Here is a 23410-nt window from a genome sequence, read left to right as displayed (position 1 = left end):
AAAAGGTGTTTTTCTTTTATTTAATTTATTTAATCATTTTTAAGCAGAAGAAGATGAACGGTGAAAGTTATTTTTGTGGCAGAGTAAAAAAATTAACTTCCTTTGACTTTGAACACAAATGTAATTTAGTGATTCCCAAAGGTGTTTTAATCTAAAAATAATTAAGACCTACAAAAAAAAAAAGCAAGTAGAAGAACGTTGATAATTATTTTTCTAACTGAATAACAAAAATGTTTTACTTTAAAAAAAAAATTTATAAAATTTATTTGGTAAATTCTCGCAAGGCATTTGACGATTAGAATGTCTTAAGGTTTTTTAGTACTTCTTCAAAGAGAAAAAAGAGAATTCAAAATTATTTTTGTCGCATAGTACAAAAAAATATTTATTTAGAGAAAGAAATAATATATTGTTTTTAATAAAAATTAATTTGGTAAATTTTCACGAGGCATTCCAGGTAAATTTTTATATTTTTAATTTATTATTTAGTAATTTTTCACAGAGAAAAGGAAGAGCAGTGGAAGTTATTTTTCGATCAAAATAAAAAACATTATCTTTTGAGAAAAAATGCATCGAAAATTAATTGAATATTTTTTAAAATTGTTTTTTTTTAATATTGTTTTTGCAGTTTTCGCCCTTAACATTTTTAAATCTTACCCAAATTAATATTTGCAACTAATTTTTGTAATGATTTTCTAAAAGAAAAAGAAAAGCAGTAAAAGTTATCTTTGTGAACAGGTTGCAAAAACGATTTCTTTTAAGAAAAATTTAACATGAATTTATTTGAATCATTATCAAAACGATTTCTTAAGTTGATTTTTCCCATCTAAAATTACTTTATAATTTTTCAAAACGAAAAAGAAAAAATTTAACTCCTCTATAAAAGAAAAGTTTAGAAAGTATCCAAATTTTACTACAACTTAACGAATTATTTCTTGTAATTGTAATAAAAATATGGAAAAAATATTGGCGTATTATTTACCCAAAATGTGATACTTAAAATCATATATTATATTTATTTAAAAATGTCCACAGAACATTAGAAGAAAATTATTAAAAAAAAACTACGTCAAACTATTAACTATTTACTTGCTTCAACTTGTGCCGCTATTTTGCAATATAAGTCGGCGTATTTTTATTTTTATTTTTATTTTTTTTTTTTGCTTGGCCTGAATTAAGAACAACGTTTTTATTTTTTCAGTTTTTTTAAGTCTTTACAAAATGCAGCAAGAACTGACAAACTCTCTTGGATTCAGCTCAGCCACACCCCATCAACAAAAGAAGCATTGAATTGTCTAAAATTTTCTTCGAAAATGAACCTACTTATTAATATGATACATAAATAAACAGAATTTTTCGCAAGGCAGGATATTTGTATTTGTTTCAATAGTTCCACTTATTACTTTTTTTTTTAATTGTCATTAAAAATTTGCTGTAACTCAACTCCGGTCACTCGATTTAATTTATTGCTATTTTTTTATTTCTATTATTTTTTATTATTTTATTGATTATATTTTATTTAATGTTTTTTATTCATTACATTTTATTTATATCGAGGTCCATATTTTTGTAAAATTTAGTTGTACTTATGTGGTATATCTCATTAAAAAATATTTCACTTAATTAAAATTTTATACAAATTAGCATTGCCTACTTTTCTTCACAAAAGCTTGGATTTTCCTATCCGCTTTGTTTGCTTGTACGCCTTGCAGCCTGTGCGCTAGTCCAAAGACACGCGTTCACTTAAAAATATCCACTAACCGGCAAATTCGTTTCACTTTGAAATTCTCTTTTAATTTCAATTACTTTATTTATCTGGATTTTCACAATTTTCTCAACATATTTCAGAATAGGCGTTTGGGTGCGCATTTATTTTGGAATAATCCTTTTTCTCGGTTGCAACCGTTTGGAAAGCTCGACGAAGACTAAATCCAAGCTGAATGGCTCGCAGGTTCGTTGGTTCGTTGGTTGATTGCTTAGCTGCTTGGTTGGTTGGTTGATTCGTCGGTCGGTCGATTGATGCACCAACAACAGCCGCAACTACACCAATAACAACAATGTGCGCGACGACGAAGGCGCATAGACGACAGGACGTAACATCCTTGTGCATTGGAATATTCGTGCCTTAGTCGGTCGTCGGCGAGTGGATACTTTGTATTTGCTTTAATTTTAGTTGGAAACTTTCCAAAACACGCTTCCAGCAGCGTCAGTCAGCTAGCCAACTTCTTGCTTGTACATGCTTACTTTGTTGTTAGCGAGCGTTTTTTGTTATTGCAATTATTTGTTGGCTAAGCGCCAAAAACAAAACAAATACATGTATACTCGTACATATGTATGTGATTGCAGCAACAACTATACTTAGTACATTTAGCCGCAAGCCTAACATGGAAAACAGCTGCTTTAGCAGCGAATCGTCGCATGACGGCAAGCAAGCAACAACAACAGCATTGAAAACTTTTGTGCAGCATAACAACAAACCGCATGGAATAGAAAGCAAAACAGCAACCAACAACATTAGTATTTATTTGTCAATTCGTCACGATGTTCGATTCGGAAATTTGGAGACAGTGGAATCCTTTGCAAAATCGTGGACGGTTGCAGTGCCAGTTTGGCGTAGGTAAAATGGATTTGAAAATGCAAGCTTCTATAAAGGTGCTCTCGAAAGGAAATAAGCTGTACACATTAGGCCGGGTCGATTTGTGGGGAAGCAAAAAAATCGCCCATTGCTCTCTGAAAATCATATTCTATGGATCAAAATAAGAAACTTTGCCGAAGGAACCATACCTCTAAAGCAAATTCTGATGTCCCCCAATTTGGGTCGAACTTTTAGTGTCTTTTGTGGGGAGGCAAAAAAATCGCCCATTGCTCTGTGAAAATCATATTCTAGGGATCAAAATAAGAAACTTTGCCGAAGGAACCATACCTCTAAAACGAATTCTGATGTCCCCCAATTTGGATCGAACTTTTTAGTTTCTTTTCTCATGTAAAGGCCAAAAATGGTGATTTTTTTAAATGATTGTATGGGGGTGGATCGGCCGTCCAAAGTTGGTAGGGGGTCGGTCATACATTTGGACTCGATTGGAGCACTCTAAATGGGTCAAAGTGGGATTTTTCGTTCGACCCAAATTGGGGCACATCAGAATTCGTTTAAGAGGTAGGGTTCCTTCGGCAAAGTTTCTTATTTTGATCCATAGAATACGATTTTCACAGAGCAATGAGTGATTTTTAAATCGACCCGCCCCAATACACATATATGCTAAAATGCTAATAAATATGCTACGTTACCTATTTTCGGAGTTTCCTTAGCATTGGCCATTAAACGTTAACTAACAACGAAATATGGAATATTTGAGTTTTTATTTCATGGGAGTTTTTATTTCATAGCCATAGTTGCCACTTTTCACGTGTTTTCTGAAAAATTCTCTGATCACAGATTTATTTCGAACTTGATGTTTCAAATTACTCGTTTAATTTTACCGCACTCAGGATGTTAGCTTTCGCCAAAATGAGTGGAGTGGAATTAGGAGTTAAGCAAGAAATAGTTTATTTCCTTAGAGTCAATTTATGTTAAATGTGTCTGAGTTGAAAAGTCTGCATTTAATCTGAAATACTCTAGGCAAAAGGGCTTGGGGATTTTGATCGAAATGGCTTTAGTGAGAACAAAGGCCTGGATAGCTTTTGACAGTTTTTATTTGTCTACGGGTATATGGACAGTAGCGTAATATAATTTAAAAATACGTTAAGAAAAATGCCGCAAACAGACAAATTGAATTAATTTAGCGAGAACTGGGCGAAAAATCACGGAAATTTGTGTCAATTCGCGAATCTCACTTGTGAAGTTGTCAAAAGAAATTAATAGAAAGAAATAAGAAACACCAGATAAAATATTAGTGAAAAGCTCAATGTTCAATTTCTTCCTGTTTTGTCCTCATAAGTAATTCTACAAAATTATTTATAAAATTGAATCATAAGCAGAGAGTTAAAAAAAACACGTTCTTGGATGGATGGAATTTTTGCAAGTGTAATATTTAATTTTGCTACATTGATGCCAATTTTCACAGCTTTCTTATGAAACTGACCCTTTGGTAGTAGTATTGAGACACATTGGAAAACAGCCTCATAAATGAAAACTACGCCCATTTCTTCATTTCCTAGTTATAAATAATTAATGCCTATTAATTTCCTATTCCTGCACATTTCAAAGATTTATTTGAACCAAGAATAGAAATTAAATAAGTATAGCAGATATTCTTTGATGGGAATGCGGCGTTGCCATTTTTCAAATTGTGAGTTTTACTTGTTACATTCGAAACTTCCACGTTTTACAAATGCACAGCTTCCGTAATCACTTGCCGGTGGTGGAGCATACAATGAGGGGTTATATTTTTACTTTTCAGTAAGTTAGTACGCGGCGAGGGCCCATATTGTCTACGATAGATTATATATCATAAACAAAGCAATGTTATAAGTCCCTAGTTAAGGGTAATCCCACGGAATGCAACATGCACATTACTGTATGCTATACAGACTACCAAGCGAAGCTCAGGCATCAGCAAATATGTGGGTTCCGTGTTTTCCCTTTCATCATCTATTATTTATTATGAGAAATATGCCCCTAAAGAGCCGCCAACTAGAACAAAATATTTAGTGATGTGCAAAATGCACAGAAAATGTTAACCATTTATGAGTAGGCAATGTTGACTATTTTCAAGTAGTAAGTTTAGGGAAAGTAAGATTAAATATATAAGTTGCATATTAATGAACAGAAAGTTTTCAGTGTATCTCTAGTTAGCAAAACATAGTTTGATCAAAAGAATGAAGCAGATATCTTGCACAAAACTGTAATGTTGGCAATTTTCGCTTTGCATATTTTTACACAAATTTTAATTTGGCATGCGTCTAATAATGCACAATAGGCACGTGTATAATATCTGCTCATTTTTTGTGAATATGAAATAGAGGCAACTGCTTGCAGATATATCAAAAAATAATATGCCATGTTGTCAGTTTTCAGTAAGTAAAACTCAAAGGATCTTAAGACGTAATATTTATAAAAAAGTTCAGTTTGTTGAGAAATGAGTTTAAATTTTCAGAAACTAGTAGGCTGTAGTGACTAAATGTATTTAGTTTTATTTCATTTCTGTGAACGATTTAAAAGCTTCTTGGTTCAAATATAGGAATTTAAGTTAAACAAAAATATAAAAATTTTAGAAGCTTCCATCTTCCCATGTTTAGTTATTTTCAAAAAGTGTAGATGCATTCTGCTTGACACCGAACTCCTCTTTTGATTTATATTTTCCCAAAAAAACTCATCGTACATTTTTCCGTTAAAATTATATCGCAACTTGTTCCGTACGCTTTCGACCAACTACACTCCAAATTCCCACACTTGAGATTTGCCGCACTCCATACACTAGTTCACAGCATTTTGAACACGTTAACTTCAAGTGCCTTCGCCACAAAATATTCAAACCCTCAAGAGGTGCTGAGTATGTGCCGAAAAATTGCAGATTGCAAACTAAACAACTATTGTGCAAATACAAATCGCTTCAACTTCAACACTAGAGTACACACTTGAGAATCGAATATGAATGAAAACACTGCAGAAATATCAGCAATCGAGCACAGCTTCCATGCACACGCACACACAAGCATAAGCACATACGAATATGTGAATGTTTTGCAGAATGCTAGCGCACCTTAAAATCATGAGAGCTATGACTTAATCCGCCTTTCAACGCGCCGTATTTAAAGCCCTTGTAGCTTGGCTAAGCCTTTTGAGTATGCAGCAACCATCAAAGTTCAATAGCTTTTACTACTAAGTGTACGCATCACTTAATTTTACAATAAAAGTTCAGAACTGAGATTTTTTTCGCGTTCACCACACGAGTACTGCACAACGACTAACTGACTTTAGTGATGCACGAAAGGACTACAGCCATGCTGAGCGAACTGGTCTTGCCGACCACCTCGCGGATTGCCCTTCGGCTCCTTGTTTTCGCTCGGCATCGATTCGTATCACCGACTGGAAGTGTGTGCACATGGCTGTATGTGTAACGGTAACATATTCCATTGGTGTTTGTGTGATTTCTTTGGCTTTAGTTCAGCAACTACAGCTGTGATTAGGCGGCAGTGGTGCATAGTGGCCGCCGATATTGGAAAATTGGCGAAAAATTACGCAATTTCCAGTGCGACAGAATGCTGGGAAGTTTTCCGGCAAATTTCCCGACAACAACAAGCAAGCAACACATAAGTAGCTCCAACAAATTTGAAATGGTGGGGTGTGTACTAATGTGTGTGTGGCTATCGCTTATTTGGAAAGCGTGCAGCCAGACTGGCGGGCAATTCGGCTGACTGTCATAGCAGACAGCTGTTGGTAGATTTTTGAAGAAAATATTTAGGCAACTACAACTACAAATACTTCGAGCATCCGGAGTTCATTGAAGTGCAGTGGTAATTGGCGACAGTGAGTCGCCTGCATAAATTGGAGTAGATAAGTATGTAAGCACTTGACTGATTGTTTTGTGATGTGTAGTGTTGGAACATTGAAAATTGGCAACATTGCAGAGGTTTTGATAATATTTATGATAGTGTTGCCAATTTTCATGAAATTAGGCAACTCTATCTAAAATCACTGTTATGAGTATTAATATATGTAGACACAATTTAAATTGAACTAACGCAGCAAGAAGGAGAGGTCGGCCAAGGAGACGATGATTGCAAGACGTAGAAGACGATATACAAAAGGTGAAAATCTCACAATATATTGTAGAAGTAGACTGTCGAGAAGAATGGATGCATATTGTAGAGGATGCAATAGTCCACCCCGGAATATAATGACAAGATGATGATAATGATGAGCGCAGCTTAAAATAAACCCCAGCTTCAGCAAAACTGTCTACCAGTCATACATGACAATGTTGCAAGTTCTTCATTAAAAATTTTTATTCAAATTAAATTATTAAATTTGAAGGAATATAATTTTAAAAACTAAGGCTACACAAATTCGACCTACATTACATTATATCGATATTTTTATGCACATGAAATTTGGCAACGCTGCTTAAATTTTTATTCAAATTAAAATATTAAATTTGAAGGAATATAATTTTAAAACCTAAGGCTACACAAATTCGACCTACATTACATTATATCGATATTTTTATGCACATGAAATTTGGCAACGCTGCTTAGATATTGAAGTCGAATATACAAACTCATTAAAGAAATTTTTAAATTTTTTTCTTGGTGCAGAAATCAATAGCACCAATAACACAAAACCTGCAAAAACATCCTCTACAAGCAGAATTTGGCAACGTTGCATCTTATTAATTACAACTTACACGAAATTTGGCAACACTGTATTGTCTCGGAAAATATAATCTCCGTAGATTTTAATTACTGCTATATAATCAGAGGGTAACTGTCAGCTTTACTAGCCTCTCGAACAGTATTAAAACAGCATCCCGACAGCCCAGCAAATATATTTGGAGGGTCTAGGCTAGACTCAGAGCGAATTTTTTTTCAGTTTTAATTAAACTGTTTTAAGTTAATTCATTAATTTTATTTAGTTTAATTAGAAAATGTTAATACGAGTAATATTGGGATAAGAAAATTCTGCGAAATTGTATGTAGACATATTGGCGCTTACACCCTCTACTGTTTGGTCAAGCTTCACCAACTATTTGGGCTGTGCTTCTTATTCCTTTTCCACAAATATAATGCAGTTTTAACTCGACTCTGAACGGCACATTTTTTTTTTTTTATGAGGAGCTGTTTTTTTGATTAAGAAAGTTACTCGAAGTTGTACTAAAGCCTGCCGCTGTTAAAAAAATATTTTTTTATGCCCGAAGATTCGAACGCGGCACTTCCGAATGTTAGTCTCGCACCAATCCATTACATTTATATAAATAAATTATTAATATGTATATTAGACGCATTCTTTAGGGTTCGTATGTCTCGTATGCTTCTTGATGTTGTCCTATAAACGGAAACCTTACATAAGAGCCCATTTAATGGGAAGAAACAGAAAAGTTTTGAAAATTACAAAACAATTCACTGACTTTTAAAATGCAATGTTGCCAATTTTCACATAACTGAATTCATCATACAAGCGGTGCGGTTGCAAAATAATCTACCTTATCTAACGATCTGGCTTATCTAAGGAGTAATTTATCCGACGAAGGACTTAAAGTATTCGGCTCATTTGAAATGGTGTTTTAGTGTGATTATTCAAAAGCGTGTAAAACAAAAACGAAAAAAAACAAATTATTTTTGTTTTGAGTATTTTATTATATTTTTTGATCCATTACTAAAAACTTAAAAATTTTGTCTTTGGCCATACGAGGTTCGTTCAAAAATTTGCGAACCCTCAAAAACTGGTCAAAAAAGAGTTTTTCATCTTTGAACGTCCGCCATTTGGTCAAATTTTATTTTTTTAAAGATTGTAACTCACACGATAGCGACATTCTTACTGAACAAGAACCTTTTTGTCTTTTTCATTTCAGACAACTGTGAGTCTCGAAATCCGTGTCGCCAGCGACATACTTTTTTCTTTGGAAGACCATTTTTTTGAAGGCTGATAACTTTTTGAACGAACCTCGTATGGTCAAAAACAAATTTTTATTTTTTAACAATAGAAAATAAAATACTCTAAACGAACATTAAAAATCTTTTTTCGTTTCCATTTTACACACTTTTAAAGAAACGCCAAAAAACACTATTGGAGTGTGAAGAAGAGAATGAAGTATCTAAGAAGGCTTTGTAATTCAATAAAGAAAATTAATTAATTATAGCACCCTCATTTTCGACCAATCTGCTATACTCAAGTGTTAGGTATTTATAAGTAAACCTGTACCTCCTCAACGCTTGAAAGTTTTAACAGATATTAGCTCTACATACACGGATGGTCTTGCTGATACCATCAAGAAATTTTAATCTAGCATGATTCGCACGACAACTCAGTCTCTTAACTCATTTCATCGCTTATTTTATGTAATGCGCATTTACAATATTTACATAGGCACAAATTGACATGTGGCTAACCTTGCCATAAACGTGAAAAGGTCAACCACAAAACTCCCTCCAGTCTTTGACTAAACTTATCAATAGTTCGTTATGCTAAAAGGGTCGTTTTGTTTGAACAACCACTGCAGCAATGGTAGATATTTTGTGTTTTTAAAAGGATAAGCGGCACAACTTACATATTTGTGCAAACAACCCTAATACTTTTGTCACTGCTCGTATTACCATTGACAAAGTGAATGACTCAATTTGTGTAACTAAATGCAGTTATACTTGTCAAAGTATATATGGAAAATCCACAAACAAAAAAACATGTTTACATTTAATTAAGTAGTTGACTGAAGTCGTAGTAATTTAATTATATTAATAGAGACCTTTTTTGATAGACGTTGTCAATTTTTTGGGTAACTTACTTAGGTTAGGAATTTGGAATATTCCAATCCCTTCTCGAACCATTTTGGGCTCACTAGAAGTATTCTACGAAAATGTTTGTCAAGTACGAAGATCTTTGTCTTGAGTATAGGATTATCAAAAACGGTTGCTACATCGTCTTTTAGTTACCTTGCTCTTGGTGATTTATACAGAAGTGAAGCGTAATTATACCTAACAAATAGTAGGATGTGTCTACCTAACAGAAATGTCTTCACCAAGCTACTTCGTGTAGAGTCGAGCAATGCCGCTAGCTCCGTAATTTCCCTCTACATCGAAATGTGCTAGGTGAAAGGGGCTCATGTAGTTCGTAAAAAAATTACTTCATTTCCTCCCCATTCATTAAAGTCAATGAAGATTTTGTAAGGAACTAAATTTTTACTAAAAATCATCAAACTACATCAAGCTGAATGCACTGAACTACATCAGCGTGAATCAACATCCAATCTGAATCTCGTATAGGGAAAACTAACTATTTTCGCTACCACCAGAATGGTGCTTTCGCTGTTATATCTCCTAGTAGGTCCGTTTCGTTCAAAGAACGAATTTTTCACAAAAATCTCCGAGGGGAGCGAATGGGAAAATTTTGCTAGCTTCCAATCAGGTTAGGCCAGCATCATAGGCGATGGATCAAAGCTAAGCAATAAGGTTCGCAGAGGGATTTACTTAGATGAACTCTCGCTAAGCTTTAAGCAAACTTCGCCCAACCGTTTTCTGATTTTTGCAGCATTTTTCAGCTTTAAAGTGTCCGTGTCGCGACATACTTTTTTTTGGAAGACCAATTTTTGAAGGCTGACAACTTTTGGAACGATCCTCGTATAGTCAAAAAACAATTTTTATTTTTTTAAAATAGATTAGAAAATAAAATACTCAAAACAAAAATAAAAAATCGTCGTTTCCGTTTTACACGCTTTAAAAGAAACACCCAAAAAATACAACATTTCAAATGAGGCGAGGGCCCTAATACAGGCTTTTCGGCACAGATAAATTGGCGTGGCAAAGGACTAATTTACAATCAATAAGCGCTGTTTTCAACGTCGATTTAGATCGGCTTTCATTGAACTAGCAAATAGTGGATTGGGCCTGGAACCCACTGGTTAGGCAAGAAGGCAAATATAGCTAAAAAGCAATGGACAAATATATAAATAACTATCCCATTTCACTTGCCCATTTTTCAACTGGTCGAGTAAGTAAACATCATTACAGGACACCGTCTACAGGAGATACATAGCAAACGAATGGATTTCCCCTTAAATGACTTTGTGGCGCTGACAGAAATGAGAAAGAATTGGAGAAGTTTGAGCAATGAGGAGATGTTGTGAAGCGGGACAACGCGATGGGCCGTCTGAACTAAGTTCATATCGGCGAAACACTCAGTGTACTGAGAATAGGTTACTCTCTCAACTTGAAGAAGAGCTTTGGTCGTATTCATTCCTTCTGGATTTAAAGCTAAAACTCAGCTGTCTACCAAAGTAAAGTATTTGGTAGTAATTCTGTGTAATAAACGCACAACATCGGTTTTCCAACTTAGAGAGACCCAATGAGCTTACATTGTTATGATCAGGTGTGGTGTGACATAATCTCAGAGTGACGAAACTGTCTGAAAAACCTCGAGGGACAGTTATCATTTGCCGGGCGGCAGATTTATTCACAACACCTGATGCTGGTCTGATAGATTTCGACAGCTTTCGTCATTTCGCTGCTTCATATGCGGGAAGGGCTTGAAAGTCATTTGTAAATTTAGGAAAAATAGGTGTTAGTATGAAAATATTTGGGAGAAACCGAATTCGCCGGATATCGAGATAGGTGTACTAGAATATTTTTAATGACCCTCGATAGTAGGTGACTTTTTCCAAAACCAGTACCGATCATGGTTTACATGCGGCAGAATCGTAACTGTGGCGGTCGACTCAGACGTACCGACGACAAGTACAGCCGCTTGAGTTAATGACTCAGGACCACATCATACGCATTCAGGACTCTAATAGCTATGATATTATCGCACCCCAGGGCCGTGGAGAGAGTATTCGGGCCCCGGGGGAAACTTGAGATGCGGGCCCCTTCAAATTATGTCTAATTCATATAATTCGAATTACTCTCGAGTCCAGGCACCTCTGAAAACTCCGGGCCCCGGGGAAAAAGTACCCTCTTCCCCCCCTCCTCTCGTCAGACCTGTCGCACCGTTTCGAAATTCCATCAGCCTCATAACAAAAATAATGGAGACTATTAGTGACGTATAACCTCCATACTTAATAAGTAGAGAGACCGGACACAGGCTTCTTTCGAGGTTGATACGACACAATCACGGCTCCACCCTCGGTGTAACGCAAATGCGCTCCCGGAGGGTATATGAGCCGAAGAGCGGTGGTTTGGTTTAATGGGAATAAGCTCTATATATCATTGGTGCGACGGCATCAATCAAAATGTTTCTGGTGTTTTTATTCTCCCCTGTGGGCTCCAAAGTTTCTATCTCTCTATCATTCCAATCCAACTAATTCAGTGCCTTGTTAAAGGTAACTTTTTACCTTTATTAAGAAATTTAATATTTTCATTTGATTAGTCGGCTAAACCAGAAACATTTTACTTAAACTCTATGTTACTAAAAGAAATTCAGTTATTATTACTCCAAAACAAAATAAGAATCTATTCTTAGAATTCTCTTTGTTGCATTCGATAAAACAATTCCTTGCCATTAACCAAAAGCCGGCATAGGTAGTCTCTTGGAACACTCCTTTCTTCCTACCAAACCTACATAGCAAAGCGTTTGCATAACTCACACACACAAGTTTGCTTTCTCGCACTCACTGATTTTGCTCTAGAAGAGAGTCGCTAATATTACACTCAATTTATTTTCACAAATTGAACTTTATATTTTCTTGCTCTTCTTCTTTATACACCACTTATTATCTCACACACCTGCTGACTGCAAATCAGCTGTTTCCGTATGTCAAATTGCATAACAGTTTGAGAAACACTGTCACTAAATGACCATCTGATTGTAACGGCTGTTGGCGAAAGAATGCGAGAGCACCACGAGTAAAGCTGCAAAAAGAAACGAAACTAAGAAGAGGAGGAGCGGGAATGCAGGCTATTGATTTTCTAGCTAAAACCAACAAAAACAAGCAATGCTGTAACAGGGAGGCATTACAGCCGGTCGTAGGAACAGCTGATCGATTGGAGGGCGAATGGAGCACGCACACTAACGAACAGCTGAGCGTATGAGAATATGAGAGTATGTGTAGGTATATTGGATTTGAGGTAGGTGTGTATGGTATGTTAACTGTCAAATGAGATAAGGGTAAAAAAAAAGCTTGTGACCCGTAGAATGAACGAACGGATAAACGTTAAAGTATAATAGCGAATAAGATAATATTTGGTATCAAAGAGAGAGCGAAAGAGATGGAGCAATGAGCAGTAGAACACGAACTAGTACTTGACCGAAGGCGTTATGTGTCTGCGAACGTGTGTATGTATATACGAGTTTAATGTGGCAACAGAAGATGAGGAAGGTTATGGCAAAAGCCGCATTAGGTTAAGCGGCGACACAGATGACAACCAACAACACCAAAAGCAACTAAGCAAATGTGAAATATTGTACATTCAGCGGTCGACTTGAAAAGTGGGTTGCAATCTTCGATTTTTCCAGTAAGTGCAACGGTTCATACATCTACATATGCATCCCTACATACACATGTATGCTAAGGCTTTTGATTTTCGAAGTGCTGCGCCACAGTTTGCGAGAGAGTGAACACACGAAAGAGCGCTTTGCGAAATGGAGAATCAGAAGTGCCAAAGGAAACAGCAGCAAAGGGGCAGACATTGAAGAAGTTGTTAGTAGGCCAGCGAAACTTTGGAAAATTCGATAACTCGTTTGCAGTTGGTAGTGCAGATGGAGTTGAATGAGTTAGCCAACAAAAATGTTAAAGAAGCTCAGAGAAAAATTCAGATACTCAAAAAATTTTTTTTTAATGCAAATTGACATTTTTGCAAACATACATACTTTATTCTCTTAATTTAGTTCAAAAATGTTTATCTAAAATATTTTCAAGGTGGCACATCAGTTTTAATATAAGTAAAAAGTGTTAAATTTTAATAAATGTCAAAGGCAAGGAATATTTAATTTGGTGGTACAAATGTCGCTTCTTCAAAAGTTTTTCCTCAGACTTAAGTACTGCTTTTGCTTAAACTAACTATTCATAATATTTACTGTAAAACTGTGTACTAAAACTGGTTGTACTAAAACTGTGTACTAAAATTTAGTACTAAAAATTAGTACCAAGTACCTATTTTATTTTTAATAAAATGTGCTGAAAATATTTTCTTATTTCTTCTTCAAATAACTATTCACATTAAAGCACTTAAAAAGTTCTAAATTATTATTATTTTTTTTACTTCAACGAATTATAAAAAAAAAATAAAAAATAAATAATTGGCGCGTACACTTCTGTTAGGTGTTTGGCCGAGCTCCTCCTCCTATTTGTGGTGTGCTTCTTGATGTTGTTCCACAAATGCAGTTTCAAGCCGACTCCGAACGGCAGATATTTTTATGAGGAGCTTTTTCATGGCAGAAATACTCTCGGAGGTTTGCCATTGCCTGCCGAGGGGCGACCGCTATTAGAAAAATTATTTTATTAATTTTGCTTTCACCGAGATTCGAACCAACGACCTCTCTGTGAATTCCGAATGGTAATCACGCACCAACCCATTCGGCTACGGCGGCCGAACTATTTATTATATTTGCTTAAAAACTGCGTACCAGATTTTTTGTACTAAAACTGTGCACTGAAACTTAGTACCAAAAATTAGTACCAAATTTTTAGCCTATTTTTATTTGAATAAAAATGTTTGTTTATAGTTTAGTTTGTACAATATTTTTAGTACTAAAAATTTATACTATTTTATTATTTATTGTAATATTTTGCTAATCTCTGTTATTATAAAACAAGAAATTTATTAGCCATTGCTGAATAATATCATTATTTTTATCACGTTAAATATGTAATGCTACGGCATCCTCATATAAAAATGTGCATGGAAGAGAAGAAATTAAAGATTTCATGCACAAATCTGCAAAAAATTATGAACGGCGTACTAAGTCCCTAAGCTAACCATATTTCTTTTATCATTTCCTAATATTTAGTTAAAGTGTCTATAAAACTTTATTTCAAATGGCCTTTTACAATGACCTTTTGCCCACTGTCTCACAAAAATGCTGTACTAAAATTCGATTAATGTGAGAAACACCAAATGTAAGTTTCTAATAAATTCGAAAGGCAATGAAAACCCTTCCGAGCACATTGTCTGCCTTAAAAGTGCTGTGAGTGAAAATAATCGCAATCTTACCGGAGAATGCTTAATACTAAAAAGATTTTACTAAAAATTTGACACCTACTAAATGAGATAATTTAATGCCCGGATTCTCATTTAGTACTAAATCGGAATAAAGAATGTGTATAAAGACACAAATGTACGTATGTACTAAAAATTAAGTTTTAAAGCCTTGTACCATAGCATAAAACAAGGAAAATGTTTTTAGAATATTCTAAAAATATGAAGTTCACATTACAAGAAATCATTGTGCTAGACAATGTACAGAGGTATTCAAATTTTTGTACTACAAATTTTGTTCTGAAAGTGTGCATGAAATATTTTTTTTATTCATATACGCTTTCAAGTTGAGTACCTGCTTAAAATTTAATACAAAAGTTGAGTACTAAAAAGTGGTGTACTAAAAAGTGGCGTACTGAAAACTTTGTACTAAACAGTGGCGTACTAAAAACACTCTACTAGAAGTTAAGTACGAATTTCGTGCTAAAAATGTGTCTCTTAGCCTATTTTTTAATTTAGGCTTCGAAGCTGAGTGGTTTAAATTTAGTACGAAAAGTTGAGTACTGAAAAGTAGTGTATTAGAAATCTTGTGCTAAAAAGTGGCATACTGCAAACTTTGTACTAAAACATGGACTAAAAAAAATGTACTAAAATTTTAGTACAAATTTTGTACTAAATATGTGTGTCTTGTTTGTTTATTTTCTTAATTTACGTTTTGAAGCTGAGTACTTAAAAGTACTTAGTACAAAAAGTTTAGTACTAAAAAGCTTGGACTAAAAGGTTTGTGGCATACTGAAAACTGTATACTAAAACATGGATTAAAAATACTGTACTAAAATTGTAGTACAAATTTTGTTAAAAGTGTCTAAACGTATTTTCGAGATGTTTCTTTATTTTCTTAATTTACGCGTTGAAGCTGAATACCTAAAAATTAGTTGAAAAAGTAGAGGACTAAACGGTTTGGAATAAAAAGTTGTGTACTAAAAACTTTGTACTAAAAACTGGCGTTCTAAAAATACTTTATTAAAAGTTAAGTACAAATTTTTAACTAAAAATGTGTGTCTAAACCTATTTTCAGAGAACATTGTGGAGAGCCCGATAAACTTCGTTTAAACTCTTAATAATGGTGGCACCAAGGCATCTACAGTTCAATTCAACTATCGCAGTCATCACCTGACTACAAAGTTCACTATCTTCCAAGGGAAACCCCAAGAAATATAAGAATTTTATTTCGTAGGTAGAATTTTACTTCCAAGGTAGGCGTTATAAACTCAACTGAGAGAAACACTATTCAAGATTGTTGGACAAGAAAGTTCCAGAATTTCTCATTAAACTAAGCAGGAATTGCCTTAGCAAAGACAAGATAGTATCATACACCTTTCAACGAGTTCAAGTGACGCTTCTGAATTCAAGAATGCTCCTGTTGCAGATATTCTGAAATTTGTCAGCAAGGCGGAAAATTTACTGACAGAATTTGACTTTCAACCACGTCGCAACGGGAGGCAAAGAACATCTACGAACCTGATGTAAAACATTTAATGGTAGTAGTGCTAGTCGATAGGACTAGTATGTAGTAGGCACTTCTAAAACATGTAGGCGAACACAAAACATCTTTTAGGTCGTAGTGTCGGCTATTGGGCAAACTACAGATACTAAAAGGTTAGTTGCGCCCTCTACTGCGATTTAGCCGCTATTTTGGAAAGCAGTAACGACATCATTCAGAATCGTAACGGATATCAAACTACACCTCTTTTCAGAAGGAGATTGAAAATATTTTCCTCATAAACTTTCTCTATATGAAGGTAGCGCATTTTTGGACCAAATTGCTGACACATAAAATGTTCAAGCGTTCGGAAAATTCCCAAAGCAAATTAAGAATTCTCGATAATTCAAAGTGGTCTAGGAAATCAACTCCTTTCCACTACTTTCCTTCTCGCTTCTATTATATCCTTTTCTTTAGGTCTCAAATACTACTGTGCGTTTTGAAAATCGAGCTCATTTTATTAAGCCCATCCGTTTCAAATTCAGTGTAAAAAAGTTGCTCATTTCCTAACATAAATTAATTTCACATGGAAAAAATTTAATTATATGCTAATATTTACCTTTATTTATTTCCGTTTTTCGCTTTGCTGTAATAATCGCCGTTATTGCTTTTCCGCCTTAATGTGACACTTAAGCTTAAGCATTTAACTAATATGGATGGAGAAGAAGAAGCATACAGTCAACTATGCGTTCGTAATTTGTTTTTGGTTTGTTTTTTGTGGTTTTCTTATTTATTATTTTCGGTTTTCAATGCGGTTTATGGTTTTATATAATCTCGCAAATAATGCACAAATTTCCAAATTTCAAAATTTATGTTGAAAATTTGAGTTGCACAAATTTTGACAAAATTCTTTTCTATCGTTAATTAAGTAATCAATTAAATTTTTGATTTTTCCACTTATCCACTAAACACCGAAAAAATGGACATTGGCGACTAACGCTGAATTTATTTGATAATTTATAATAAATTTTTATTGAAGTTTTTTTTTTCATTCAATGCGAAAAAATATTGATAGTATCTTATCTGTTTTTTTTTTGTTTTGAAAATTATGTGCTCTTAATAGACTTTTTGTTGTGTCTTTTCATGCAACTAAGCATCGATAGAACATAACCTTACACATACATATGCGCATGCACACATATACGTAATTCACAGTCTTTTTAATTAATTTTATTCGCTTTTTCCTTAGCTGGCTAAGTGAGTATTTAAGTTTATAAGCAAACTAGCGTTAATTAGCGTGTATTTAATTAAAGTACTTGGTTTTTAGTTTTTGGTATAGGATTATTTTTGTTTTTCGGTTTATTTGGCGTGACTAAAGTCCTTGGGTACTGTCTTGTGAGTGTGGCGTCAATTGGTGTGTGTGTTTTTTCGTTTAAGCCGAATTTCTTACGTTTTTCATTGGATTGAGTGTTTCTTTTTTCTTTCGTATTTTAACTCGCTAGTCGCGGTAGTTGTTGTTGCTGTTGTTGGTTTTCTTACGCTGAAACCGAAATAAACTTTAGACGGATATTGATTTTTCTTGCACGTCGCTGCTGGCTACTCCACTTCACCACACACGTTTTACTTCCGCTGCTATAAAAATCTTTTCAACGCAGTGAAAAAAGAAGTTTTTTCGCTAAGCAAGTTTCGCAACGGCAATGCTTCGATCGCATGCGATTATGGATTTTTGTTTAAAACAAATCACTTTTTTCTCGCCTCAACTTGCACTCAAAGTCCTCTTACCAACTCTAATTCGTCGTATGCTGGCTTCGTTTTTGCTTTATTTGCTTATATGCAGCACACTTTTAGGCGTACAATCCTTGATCTGGTGCAATTTTTCATTGAATATCGCTGGTTTTAGTTGTTGTTTTTACACTGATGGCTGACAGCTTAGCTGTTGGTCTCTAACCGGTTGTTGTTGGTTTTACTTTGCATTGGGGACTCAGCAAAAATATTTTTTTTCCTCAAAAACTTTCGTCAACGTTTCGTCAAGACTCTGACTGACTTCCATGTGAGCTCACAGTTCGCTTAGTACTGATTTAGGCAGGAAATCACCAGCAGCCTTCTTATATCCACGGTCGCACAGTGTCAATGAAAGCAACAAATTCAGAGGCAGCGCTGTCAAATCAAGGCGAGAGAGAGAGCGAGAGCGCTAAAGAGAGCGTACACTCACAAATTATTTTTGGTGGTAAACGCGAAGACACATGTGATGCACACAAGTTCATTTCGTAAGCGTACATATAATAACATCTAACGGTTATTTATACACTACTACATATTTACAACCAATGTGCATATGTGTGTGTGTATTCTTGTCAGTCAACTTTGAACCTTTACTGCGCAGACGCCATTTTCATACACCTTTTTGTTTTTGTTACTCCTGCTTTTCCCACACTGCAATTTGTCATGTAAAATCTGACAGTCATTTCTTTTGACAGTAGCCAAATCAGCTGTTCAATAGCGTACAATACAAAAACAAAAGCGTCAAAGCGAAAAGTGAAATATGCTATGACCAAAGAAATAGCAAATGAGAGCGCGAATTAGAGGCAAGAGTAAACGAGGAACAATTGCTTTTTCGCTCACAAATAATCAACAAAAAAGCGAAGAGCAAAACGCTATGCGCCACATACTCTCAGCCCACCGCCGCTCTCTCGAATTCTCCAAAAAAAAGTAATGTCGTGTATAAAACACATACATAGGCACATTTGTACTTTTATGTGGGGCAAATTCTCTAAAACTCTACTTTACTACTTCTATCACCAGTATCCTCATGTGCCTTCTTTTGTCACCTTCCTCTATGTTGCTTTAACTTTCTCCTTCCTCTCATTTTTGTACTGAGCGCAGCTTTGGCAAGCCCTCGTTTTTTTGAATTTTTTTTTTTGAATTTCGCAACATTCGGCATTCAAAATTGCGATGATCAGCTGTTTATTTGCAAGGCTAAATGAAAAAGTGGGCGTAACTTTTGTATATATTTGTGTATGTGTGTGTGTGTGTGTGTGTGTGTGTGTGTGTGTGTGAACATATGTTGAAAAACGAAGCATTGATTTAAATATCCTTCCAAGTTTATTTGCATATGGTGAAAGAGCTTAGCAGTGTATTTACGGTTATTTTAGAGGTTTTTATATATAATGCAATATGTGCACGGAAGAGGGGAGGATGAGAATGAACGAAATGCTCTCCATTGAAGAACGCGAGGGCCTAAAAATCTTTTCTAACCCAGCTTTCAGCTCCCCTAAGAAATACAAACAAGTCTCTTATAGACGAGCTCCTACCTATGAGATATAAAAATTCTTTACCAACCCAGCTTTCAGCTCACCTAATAAATGCAAAAACGTCTCTTATAGATGAGCTCCTACCTCTCAGATCTAAAAATGCATTACCAACCCAGCTTTTAGTCTACCTAATAAATGCAAAAAAGTATCTTATAGACGAGCTCCAACCTCTCAGATCTAAAAATTCTTTTCTAACCCAGCTTCCAGCCTACCTAATAAATACATAAACGTCTCTTATAGACGAGCTTCTACCTCTCAGATCTAAAAGTTCTTTACCAACCCAGCGTTCAGCCTACCTAATAAATACAATAAGTCTCTTATAGACGAGCTCCTACCTCTCATATCTAAAAATGCATTACCAACCCAGCTTCCAGTCTACCTAATAAATGCCAAAAAGTCTCTTATAGACGAGCTCCAACCTCTCAAATCTAAAAATTCTTTTTTAAGCCAGCTTTCAGCTCACCTAATAAATACAATAAGACTCTTATAGACGAGCTCCTACCTCTCAGATCTAAAAATTCATTACCAACCCAGCTTCCAGTCTACCTAATAAATGCAGAAACGTCTCTTATAGACGAGCTTCTACCTCTCAGATCTAAAAGTTCTTTACCAACCCAGCTTTCAGCTCACCTAATAAATGCAAAAAGGTCTCTTACAGGTATAGACGAGCTCCTACCTCTCAGATCTAAAAATGCATTACCAACCCAGCTTCCAGCCTACCTAATAAATACATAAACGTCTCTTATAGACGAGCTTCTACCTCTCAGATCTAAAAGTTCTTTACCAACCCAGCGTTCAGCTCACCTAATAAATGCAAAAAAGTCTCTTATGGACGAGCTTCTACCTCTCAGATCTAAAAGATCTTTACCAACCCAGCGTTCAGCCTACCTAATAAATACAATAAGTCTCTTTAGACGAGCTCCTACCTCTCAAATCTAAAAATTCATTACCAACCCAGCTTCCAGTCTACCCAATAAATGCAAAAAAGTCTCTTATAGATGAGCTCTTACCTCTCAGATCTAAAAATTCTTTTCTAATCCAGCTTTCAGCTCACCTAATAAATACAAAGAAATATTTTAAAAACCGAAGCTTTTCAGTTTCCGTTTGACCAAGTCCGGGCATTTACACCAAATATGCTCAGATATCACATCATCCTCAGGCAAAAGCTTACAAATTTATGTATGAGCAAGTACCAATTTCATGAGTTCAACCCTCTTACGCAGTAACTTTTATAAATGCGCACAACTCCACGATATCATCGGCTTTAACAACCGCGCCCTTGGAAAGAGATGCTCTGAGGGAGCGGATTGGCAACATCGCTCCGACCACTTTGATCGGCAAGATGCTTGTACGCGAGGATAAGTGGGATGCGGTTAAAAGATATTTTTGTTTACGGAACAAAAAGGCAGACCTCGACACTGTACAGCAAAGCGAAGCCTCACAGACAGAGACATAAGAAGACGAGCCTCTAGCATGAAGCTGGCTACAGGCATGATGGACCCAGACGTGGGTGAATAGAACTAGTTCATTTTATGGATGTCGTTCTGGGCTCTCCCGAGGTAGTGCAGAAAGTAGTTTCGGGAAGGGAGTCTCCCCAGAAGCAGAGGAGGCCCCACCACAGCAACAGTAGACAATAGATGACGACCGCTGTAAGTACAAAGGCATTTTGATCCCTACCTCATAAGAAGACGAGCCTCTAGCATGAAGCTGGCTACAGGCATGATGGACCCAGACGTGGGTGAATAGAACTAGTTCATTTTATGGATGTCGTTCTGGGCTCTCCCGAGGTAGTGCAGAAAGTAGTTTCGGGAAGGGAGTCTCCCCAGAAGCAGAGGAGGCCACACCACAGCAACAGTAGACAATAGATGACGACCGCTGTAAGTACAAAGGCATTTTGATCCCTACCTCATAAGAAGACGAGCCTCTAGCATGAAGCTGGCTACAGGCATGATGGACCCAGACGTGGGTGAATAGAACTAGTTCATTTTATGGATGTCGTTCTGGGCTCTCCCGAGGTAGTGCAGAAAGTAGTTTCGGGAAGGGAGTCTCCCCAGAAGCAGAGGAGGCCCCACCACAGCAACAGTAGACAATAGATGACGACCGCTGTAAGTACAAAGGCATTTTGATCCCTACCTCATAAGAAGACGAGCCTCTAGCATGAAGCTGGCTACAGGCATGATGGACCCAGACGTGGGTGAATAGAACTAGTTAATTTTATGGATGTCGTTCTGGGCTCTCCCGAGGTAGTGCAGAAAGTAGTTTCGGGAAGGGAGTCTCCCCAGAAGCAGAGGAGGCCACACCACAGCAACAGTAGACAATAGATGACGACCGCTGTAAGTACAAAGGCATTTTGATCCCTACCTCATAAGAAGACGAGCCTCTAGCATGAAGCTGGCTACAGGCATGATGGACCCAGACGTGGGTGAATAGAACTAGTTCATTTTATGGATGTCGTTCTGGGCTCTCCCGAGGTAGTGCAGAAAGTAGTTTCGGGAAGGGAGTCTCCCCAGAAGCAGAGGAGGCCACACCACAGCAACAGTAGACAATAGATGACGACCGCTGTAAGTACAAAGGCATTTTGATCCCTACCTCACCTCCAAAAAACAAAACAAAAAAAATACCGCACTCTTCCGTCTATCTTTTCAAACTGGATAAAGAAGTATCTCGCTGAAGTCAAACTAATAGTCAGCATACTCCGCCCTCTACACCCATTTCACTTTTCGCAGTTATAGTTTGAAGTAGTAGAGGATTACGTGTACTTGGGACCTTTAATTCCATTAATTATGTATAACAGCCCTGAAATCACATTGGAGTTAAGTAGGCAACTACTCTATGACGCAAAACTTTGGACGAAGAGGACAACCGAACAAGCGAACTTTGAAGTATTGATGAGAAAGATTCTGATAAAGATTCATGGAGCAGAAGCTGTAGACAAATGGGAAAAAGCTACCAATCCTTTACGCAGAGTGGCGGTTTTCATTCCGACATTTTTCCAATACCCAGCACTGCATAATCGAAAACTGACTGCGCAAATACCAGTTTAGAGTCTGCATTGATGGTCATTTCGACCCAAAAACTATTGAAAAATGCGCGCACTCTCCCAAACACTATCCACAAATGAAAGTTGAAATTCCATTCCCCAGCAACCATCTTGAACATGGGTCCACGAAACTTTGATAGCCCGAATAACGCACTTCCTGTCAAATTAGCAATCAATGGAACTTCGGTTCATCCAATACAATCATGGTCAATTATCTGTTTAGTTTTTGCAGAGAGCTTTATCCGGAGGTTTGAGGCTTCGTTTAGGTTTGATATACTCGTATCGTTAGTACATCTTCAATACCTACAAGACAAACGAACTGCTTCTTGAAAAAAACTAAGCTGAATTTCTTATCGGTGGCGGAATTTCTTATCTGGCTTGAAAAGCTGGAAGTCAATCGCTGGAATCAGCATATCGCTGCCATAGGCATCATCGGCAACTCAGTTCTTCTGACCGAAGAAGGCAGAAACTCCAGAGCATTCCTTCTCTCTTCATTTTACCGGAAAATGCTATACTAAGCAGTCGGTTTTTTGAGTATTGCGAGTGGGTCCATTTAACAGATTTCTCAGATCCATTAAATGATCTCGGACTTTTAAAATAGAAATAGCTTCGTAATATACCACCTAAGGAGACGGGTTTTTGGCTCAAATCTATTGATAATGGATCGGCTGAACAGATTTGTTAAGTGCAGCGCTAGAGGGTCAAAATAGTTGGAAGAGCAACTAACCTATCTATCGACAACCAAATCTGCGGATTTCATATCTGAAGAAAGATGACAAAAAAAAGAGTTTTTTATCT

General features: G+C 36.1%; 1 protein-coding gene across 3 annotated transcripts in view; it reads right to left on the bottom strand.

Moving 5' to 3' along the window:
* Window positions 1–18348, bottom strand: part of LOC128858839 (uncharacterized PE-PGRS family protein PE_PGRS46-like) — a 142394-nt gene extending 124046 nt beyond the window's left edge. Inside the window, exon 1 of one of the 3 annotated variants that reach the window (XM_054095362.1) lies at window positions 16881–18348. The gene's annotated coding sequence lies outside the window, so the exon portion shown is untranslated. Of the gene's footprint in view, window positions 1–1651; window positions 2177–5696; window positions 5888–16880 lie in introns of those variants that run through there. The other 2 variants (XM_054095364.1, XM_054095363.1) reach the window with 2 other exon arrangements.
* Between the last annotated feature and the right edge of the window lie 5062 nt (window positions 18349–23410).

The sequence above is a fragment of the Anastrepha ludens genome, chromosome 3 (genome assembly GCF_028408465.1).
Source record: "Anastrepha ludens isolate Willacy chromosome 3, idAnaLude1.1, whole genome shotgun sequence".
Lineage (NCBI taxonomy): Eukaryota > Metazoa > Arthropoda > Insecta > Diptera > Tephritidae > Anastrepha > Anastrepha ludens.
Note: the sequence above shows the minus strand (reverse complement) of the source record. Positions and strands in the feature narration are given on the sequence as shown.